Raw genomic sequence first — 8,997 nt, 5'->3', positions numbered from 1 at the left:
GCTGTGTCTGATGCCTTCTATCTGGAGGTGAGCTGGGGGCTGAGACAGCTGAGATGAATTAGACAGGTACTGGAACCGGGAGCTCAGACAGTTACCACACTGAGGTAAGCCGTGTGAAACAACAGGCAAATAAGAGAGGATGCTGTGGCACAGACAAGGAGCCCCTTTTCCAGTCTAGTCAGAGGTGTTCAGAGAGAGCTTCCTGAAAGCTAAACCCCAACTCAAAGGATAAAGATAAGGAGCAGCCTGGAGAACAGAGAGGGATGCTTGCGTCAAAAGATGCAGCTCAAGGCCTGTGCTGTGGCACAGCAGGTGGCAGGGGCCCAGGTATTTGGGCCATCATCTACTGCCTTCCCAGGTGTATTAGCAGAAAGCTAGATTGGAGGCATAGTAGCCAGCACTCAAACCAGTGCCCTGATAAGGGATGCTGGTGTCATTAAGTGGTGGCTTAACCCACTGCCCCATAATGCCAGCCCCAGAATCGGCCAGATTTATAAAATGCTACGGCAGTGGTTTTACAAACCAGCAGCATCAGCATTACCTGAGAACTTGTTAGAAGTGCAGATTATCAGGCTGTATTACAAACCTGCTGAAATTGCCGGTGGAACCCAGAAAACTTTTAACAAGTCTCAGATGGACTGTGATGTATACTGAAGCTTGAGGACCACTGGGGTACAGATTCTTGGCCAACAAGCATTTTATACTAAGGCAGATTATTAAGTTCAGTTCACCCTTCATAACCATGGGCTCTGCATCCATGAAGTAAACCAACTGCAGATCAGAAATAATTTGGGAAAAAAGTACTGAACGTGTGCAGATTTGTTGTCATTCCCTAAGCAATGCAGAATAACAACTATTAGCATATTACCTTCATTGTATTAGGTATTAGAAACAATCTACAGATGACTTTTTAAAAATTATTTGAGGGACAGAGAACAAGAGACAGCTGTCATCTGCTGGTTCCCTCCCCAAATGCCCACAAAGCTGGGGCTTGGCCAGAGCAGGCCTACACCAGGAGCTGGAAACTCAGTCCAGGTCTCCTGTGTAGGTGGCAGGGACCTGAGTACTTGAGCCATCACCTGCTGCTTCCCATAGTGCATTTGCAAGAAGCCGGGATTGATTGTAGAGCTAGGACTCATACCCAGGCCCTCTAATATGGGATGTGGGCATCCTGACTGGCGTGTTGGCCACTGGGCTGAACACCCACCACTGGCAATGATTTAGTCTCCAGGAGAATGTGTATAGGTTGTGTGCAAATACTGTGCTATTTGATACAAGGGATTGAGTTTCCACAAATCTTGGTATCTGGTGTTGAAACAAATGCCCATGGAAACTGGGTTCAGCTGTATAACTAAAATAATCCTATTTACTATGATTCCTAATATGAGCATAACTTCAGGATTTAAAAATGTTAAGAATTATTCTTGTATGAAACATGAGCATTTTCTTAAAAAAAGATGTATTTGTTTATTTCAAAGGCAGAGAGGCAGAAAGAGAGAGAGAGAGCACTCTTCCATCCGCTGGTTCACTTCCGAGTTGGCCGCAATGGCCTGAGCTACGCTAGTCCGAAGCTAGGAGCCAGGATCTTCCGGGCTCCCACGTGGGTGCAAGGACCCAAGCACTTGGGCCATCTTCTACTGCTTTCCTAGACCATAGCAGAGAGCTGGATTAGAAATGGAGCAGCTGGGACTCGAACTGGCACCCGTATGGGATACTGGCACTGTGGGTAGCAGCTTTACCCGCTATGCCAAACACTGGCCCCCGTGATCATTTTCAATCATGACATTCCACAGGGTACAGTTTGGGAAATGCTACTGTGGTTAACTGCATTATAGAAATCCCAAGTCCTTTTTGTTTACATGTGCCAGAAGTTGTTATTGTCTGGCTTAAGGGAGAAAAAAAAAGTAATTTGCTGGAAGAATGGGAGCTATTGTCTCACGGAATCTCCAGAGACGAACAAACGAGTCAGGACAGGCATGGGCCAGCACAGCCCTGTGGTCCTCAGGAGCAAATCTGTCTAAACAGCTTTCAAAGCATCTGTGTCAGAATCATTCGGGGTTTGGTTTGGTTTTTTAAAGAAAAAATTCTATGGAATTTTACACACTAAAGTTATTTAACAATTGCTCAACAATGTATGGCACTTTCCAATTCTTTGCTCATTACATCTCCTGATGTATTTTGGCACATAGTTCCATCTGTTTAATGTTGTAGCCAAAGTCACTGAAGCAGGGAATTGGGAAGAAAGTCCTTCAGGTCTCCGTCTCACAATCAGGTTTGTGCTGAGCCAGGTCCCGCCCCCCTGACCTTGACTTGTGTGGTGGTACAGCTGCCTATCAGCTTTGTCCTGGATGTGGAAAAGGTTGGGGTGTGCTTGCCCTTCTGGAGATAGACGATAAAGGCAGTCTCCTGCAGTAAATGTAGAACCACCAGTGGTTGGTGCTGGCGTTTGCATTTTGGCTTCAGCATGTCTGCGTGCCCAGATGATGCAAACATGTTTACCTGGAGCCTAGCTGGAGATTTTCACAACACTAAGTCATATATATATATATTATTTATTTGAAAGACAGAGTTACAGGGAGAGGTAGAGACAGAGGTCTTCCACCCGATGGTTCACTCCCTAGATGGCTGCAATGGCTGGAGCTGCGCCAATGCAAAGGCAGGAACCAGGAGCTTCTTCCGGGTCACCCACGCAGGTGCAGGGGTCCAAGGACTTGGGCCATCTTCTACTACTTTCCCAGGCCATAGCAGAGAGCTGGATCGGAAAAGGAGCAGCCAGGACCAGAACCAGCAGCCATATGGGATGCCAGCACTTCAGGCCAGGGCTTCAACCCACTGCCCCACAGCGCTGGCCTCAGACAACACTAAGTTCTTTTGTATGTTTGTTTGTTTGTTTGTTTGACAGGCAGAGTGGATAGTGAGAGAGAGAGAGAGACAGAGAGAAAGGTCTTTTTGCTGTTGGTTCACCTCCAATGGCCACCGCGGCCGGCGTACCGTGCAGATCCGATGGCAGGAGCCAGGTACTTCTCCTGGTCTCCCATGGGGTGCAGGGCCCAAGCACTTGGGCCATCCTCCACTGCACTACATGGCCACAGCAGAGAGCTGGCCTGGAAGAGGGGCAACCGGGACAGAATCCGGTGCCCCGACCGGGACTAGAACCCCGTGTGCTAGCGCCGCTAGGTGGAGGATTAGCCTATTGAGCCGCGGCGCTGGCCAACACTAAGTCTTATGTGTAGTTCTCAACCCAGAACATTGGGTTTGCTTTAAACCTAGGAAGCTGTAAAACCTCCAGGGGTGAGCATTTGGTGCAAGAGTTGACACCAGACAGCACTTAGGATGCCCACATCCCATCTCGGAGTGCCTGGGTTTGGGTCCTGGCTCTGCTTCCTGCTAATGTGACCCCTGGGAGGCAGCAGTGCTGGCTCAAGGACTTGAGTCCCTGCCACCCACATGGTACCTGGCTTCAGCCCAGCCCTGGCTGTTGTTGTGAGCAGTTGGCATGGAATAAATCGATGGATGGAAGATCTGTCTGTGCTTTTCAAATAAAGTGAAAATAAGTCAATTTTAAAAAATATAAAAGCCTCAGGGCCAACTAAATCCAAATCTCTGAGGTTGAGGCCTGGGCGTTGGTAATTTCTGCTTTTTCAAGTCTGTGACCACAGCTGAAAACCTTTGATCTACTGCAGGTTCCCAGACTGAGGGGCCAGGAGGACTGAAATCAGTCCCTTCTACTCAGTTTTTTGCCTAATTCCCACAAAGAGGACCTTGGCTCATTCTCCTACTCTTGGATATCATTGCTCCACATCCTACATAGTCCATTTTCAGTTTTTTGTTCTGTGTTCAACAAATTATCCTTAGCATCTCTGTATGCTGGGCACTTGGTTAGTACTGAGGGTAGAACTACAGAATCATCTCGGCTCCCATGCGTACGGAGCCCATACCCATTAGGAAGGATGGTGATTGGCAGGAAGGTCAACCAATGGGAGGGGAGGAATGCTGGGGGCGGGCACGGGAAGGGTACTGCCCCAGGCCTGGGGGCAGAAGACACAATACGGCAGCCAGGTAAGAGGCCAGGATGGCACTCAAGGCCGAGCGGCAGCATCTGAAGAAGGCTGGCGTTGAGAGAGACCGGGTTATCGGGGAGCACAGAGGATCCAGGAGGAGGGGGCAGTGATAGATTGCGCCAATCTTCCACGCACCAGGTTGGCTATGTGCAAGTTTAATACCTGTGTACCATTGCTCAGTCTGTCCTTCCCTTTCCTTCGTTCCAGCCTCCCTCTCACCTCCCTCTTAAAAAAAAAAAAAAAAAAAAAAAAAAAAAAAGATTTATTTATTTGAAAGGCAAAGATAGAGAGGTGAGAGAACGAGGCGGGTGGAGAGAGAGATCTTCAATCCACTGGTTCACTCCCTAAAAAGCCTCAACGGCCGGGGCTGGACCAGCTGAAGCCAGCAGCTAGGAGCTTCTTCTGTGTCTCCCACATGGGAGAGAGGGGCCCAAGCACTTGGGCCGGCCTCTACTGCTTTCCCAGGCCATTAGCAGCCGGAACTTGAACCGGTGCCCATATGGGATGCCAGCACTGCAGGTGGAGGCTTAACCCGCTGCACCACAGCGCCAGCCCTTTGTCTTTTCACGTACAGTCTTTATCATTTGAGCAAAAACTACTGAAACAACTTGTCCAGGAATCAGTAACTCCAAGCACTGGAAAGGATAAAAAATCTTGGGAACAGGCAAAGGAACAAAGAAGCATAGGACATATAGGTGCCTGGTTCACTTGGTGCCACTGGGCACAACCTTGCAATTGGCAGATTCCTATTCTGTTTTTGAAATTGAGATAAAATTTACATAACAAAATGAATCAGTAATCAATTAAACTATAAAATTAAGTGGCATTCAGTATATGTATAATGTTGAACAAATGTTACCTCTGTTTTTTTTTTTTTTTAAGATTTATTTATTTGAAAGTTGGAGTAACAGAAAAGGAGAGACAGAGAGAGACAGAGATCTTCCTCTTCCATCTGCTGGTTCACTCCCCAAATGGCTGCAACCACCAGGGCTGTGCCAGGCCAAAGCCAGGAGCCAAGAGCTTCTTCTGGGTCTCCCACATGGGTGGTGGGGGCCCTGGGACCGGGACCATCTTCTGCTGCTTTCCCAGGCACATTAGCAGGGAGCTGGTTCATAAGTGGAGCAGCCAGGACTCGAACCAATGCCAACATGGGATACTGGCACTGCAGGTGGCAGCTTAATCTGATATGCCACAGTGCCAGCCCCACCTCTGTCCATTTTGAAAATGTTTTCATCACCCCAAAAGGAAACTCCATATATAGGAAGCAGCTATTCTCCATTTCCCCCTCCACCCAGGCCCTGGCAACTTGCAGTTGGCTTTCAGTCTGCAAGGACTTGCCTATTCTCAATGTTTCATCTAAACAGGATCATATAACATGCAACCTTTTGTGTCTGGCTCTTTTCACTTAGCATGTTCTTGAGAGTCATCATTATTGTAGTGCGTGCCAGTACTTCATTCCTTCTCAATGGCTGAATACTATTCCATTGTGTGAATATACAAGTTTTGATTATCCATTCATCAATTGATAAGCTGCTGGTTACTGTGACTAATGCTGCTATTCACATTCATGTGCAACTATTTGAACACCTGTGTTTGATTCTTTTCAATGTATAATGACGGGTAGACTTGCTGGGTCATATGGTAATTCTAGGTTTAACTTAATGAGAAGCCACCAAACTGTTCTCCACAGCGGCTGCAGCATTTTGCATTCCCACCAGCAATATGTGAGGGTCCCGGTCTCACCACATCCTTGCTAACATTTATTATGGCTTTTTGATCTAGCCAACCTAGTAGGGGTGAAGTAGTATCTCATGATGGTTTTAATTTGCATTTCTCTGCTGGCTGATAGTGTTAAGCATCTCTTCATGTGATTGTTGGCCATTTGTGTGTCTTCTTCAGAGAAATGGCTATTCCAAACTTTTGCCTATTTTTTTCAAATTTTTTTTATTGGGGCCAGTGCAGTGGTGTAGCAGGTAAAGCTGCCACCTGCAGTGCCGGCATCCCATATGGACACCGGTTTGAGTCCTGGCTGCTCCATTTATGATCCAGCTCTCTGCCATGGCCTGGGAAAGCAGTAGAAGACGGCCCAAGTCCTTGGGCCCCTGCACCCACGTGCAGACCTGGAAGAAGCTCCTGGCTCCTGGCTTCCTATCCACCGAGCTCTGGCTGTTGCAAACATTTGAGGAGTGAACCAGCGATGGACGACATTCTCTCTCTCTCTCTCTTTCTCCCCACACACACACATACATTGTCCACTGTTGCACTGTCTTTTAAATAGTTGAAAATAAATAAACATTTGTAAAAAGTCTTTAATTTTGATGGGGACCAACTTATCTTTCTTCTTTGCCACATTCAAGGTCATGTAGATTTACCTCTATGTATTCTACAAAGAACTTTATAAATTTAGCTCTTACATTTAGGTTTTTTATCCATTTTGTGTTAAGTTTTTGTATATAGTGTGAAGCAGAGGTTCAACTTCATTTTTTCATATCTGCTATCCAGTTTGTACCAGCACTGTTTATTGAAAAGATCATTCTTTCTCCATTTAAAAGCACGGCTCTCTTATCAAAAATGACCAGGGGCCAGCACTGTAGCACAGAGCACAGTGGGTTAAGCTGCCACTTGCAACATTGGCATTCCATATCACAGCACTGGTTTCAGTCTTGGCTGCTCCACTTCCAAACCAGCTTCCTGTTAATATGACTGGGAAAGCAGCCAAAGACGGCCAAAGTGCTTGGGCCTCTGCCACTCGTGGGAAATCCAGAAGGAGCTCTGGGCTCCTGGCTTCTGCCTGGTCCAGCCTTGGCAGTGATGGCCATTTGGGGAGTGAACCAGCAGACAGAACATCTCTCTGTGTCTCTCAGTCTCTCTCTCTCTCTGTCACTCTGCCTTTCAAATAAATAAAAATAAGTCTTTTTAAAAATGAGTTGATCATGAAGGTAAACCATATTCTATGCCATAAATCACACCTTAAGAAATTTAAAGGAATATAAATCTTACAGTGTAAGCTCTCATACTGAAATAGAATTAAGCTAGTTTTAAATTATTTATTTAATTTGAGAGACAGAAATCTTCCATCATTTTCCAAATACTTGCAGCAAACTAAGCTAAGCAAGGACAAACCTGGGATCCAGAAACTCAAACCAGGTCTCCTATGTGGGTGGCAGGGCCCAGCTACCTCCAACAATAGATCTCTGGCTGTCTCTGTCTCTACCTGTGCGTCTATTTTCAAATAAATTTAAATAATTAATTGTTTTTAATGAGAGGACATCACTACAGATCTCATGGGCATGAAAGCAATAATAAAGGCACACTATGAACAACTTTAGACTTAGAAATTTGATAACCTAAATAAACCAAATTTTGAAAGACAATCTGTCAAAAATCACACAAAGAAGAAATATGCATTTTCTTTTTTTTTTTTTTTTTTTTTTTTTTTGGACAGGCAGAGTTAGAGAGAGAAAGGTCTTCCTTCCGTTGGTTCAACCCCCAAATGGCCGCCACGGCCAGAGCTACACCGATCCAAAGCCAGGAACCAGGTGCTTCCTTCTGGTCTCCCATGCGGGTGCAGGGGCCCAGAGGCTTGGGTCATCTTGTACTGCTTTCCCAGGCCACAGCAGAGAGCTGGACTGGAACAGGAGCAACCGGGACAGAACCCGGCGCCCCAACTGGGACTAGAACCCCGGGGTGCTAGTGCCGCAGGTAAAGGATTAGCCTAGTGAGCCGTGGTGCCGGCCGAAATATGCAGTCTGAATAGGCTTATATCCAGTAACTAAACTAAACCAATAGTTAGAAATACTAGGCCCAGACACCAGGGCACAGTGGGCTAACGCCCTGGCCTGAAACACCGGCATTCCATTTGGGCGCCACTTTGAGACCCAGCTGTTCCACTTCCAATCTGGCTGTCTGCTATGGCCTGGGAAGGCAGTGGAAGATGGCCCAAGTCCTTGGACCCCTGCACTTGCATGGGAGGCGTAGAGGAAACTCCTGGCTCCTGGCTTCAGATTGGCGCAGCTCCAGCTGTTGTGGCCAATTAAGGGGTGAACCATCGGATGGAAGACCTGTTGTTCTCTCTCTCTCTGCCTCTCCTCTCTCTGTGTAACTCTGACTTTTAAATAAACAAAAAAAAATCTTAAAAAAAAAAGATAAAAAGGAATACTAGGCCCAATGGGTTTATGCATGAATTTTACCAAACATTTAAGAAAGAAATTGTAGAAATTCTCCATGATGTCTTCCAGAAGATAAAAATAAAGAAATACCTCCTAACTCATGTTAGAAGGCCAGAGTAACCCTAAGCCATTACAAGAACTGAAAATTATAGACCAATGTCTCTAGGGGAAAATGGATGAAAATATCCTGGACATAATATTAGCAAATCAAAACCAATAACATGTCAAAAGAATTATATCCCATAACCAAGTAGGATTTATCACAGGTAAGCAAGACATTAATTTAAAATCAGTTAATATAATTTAACACATTTCTCTCTGTCTCTCTCACTGTACACTCTGCCTGTCAAAAAAAAAAAAAAGAAAGAAAGAAAGAAAGAAAGAAAAGAAAAGAAAAGAAAAAAGATAGTCTAACACATCAGCAAGATAAAGTAGAAAAACCACATGAACATATCAACAGATGCCAAAAAAAAAAAAAAAGCTTAAGTAAATTTTGGAATGACAGAATTGTGGTGCAGTGGTTAAGCTACTGCTTGACACCAGCATTCTGTATCAGAGTTTAAGTCAGTTACTCCACTTCCCAACCAGCTCCCCACTAATGTTCCTTAGAAGGCAACAGAAGATGGCCTGAGTACTTAGGTCCCTGCCACCTCCTTGGGGAACCAGGATGGAGTTCCTGGCTCCTGGCTTTAGCTTGGCCCAGTCCTGGCTACTGGGGAGTGAACCAGTAGATGGAAGATCTCTTTCTCCCTCTCTTCCATTCTGCC

This window comes from Oryctolagus cuniculus, chromosome 7, assembly GCF_051225735.1.
Source record: "Oryctolagus cuniculus isolate XC-2025 breed Fujian yellow rabbit chromosome 7, ASM5122573v1, whole genome shotgun sequence".
NCBI lineage: Eukaryota > Metazoa > Chordata > Mammalia > Lagomorpha > Leporidae > Oryctolagus > Oryctolagus cuniculus.
This window is presented reverse-complemented; position numbering follows the sequence as displayed.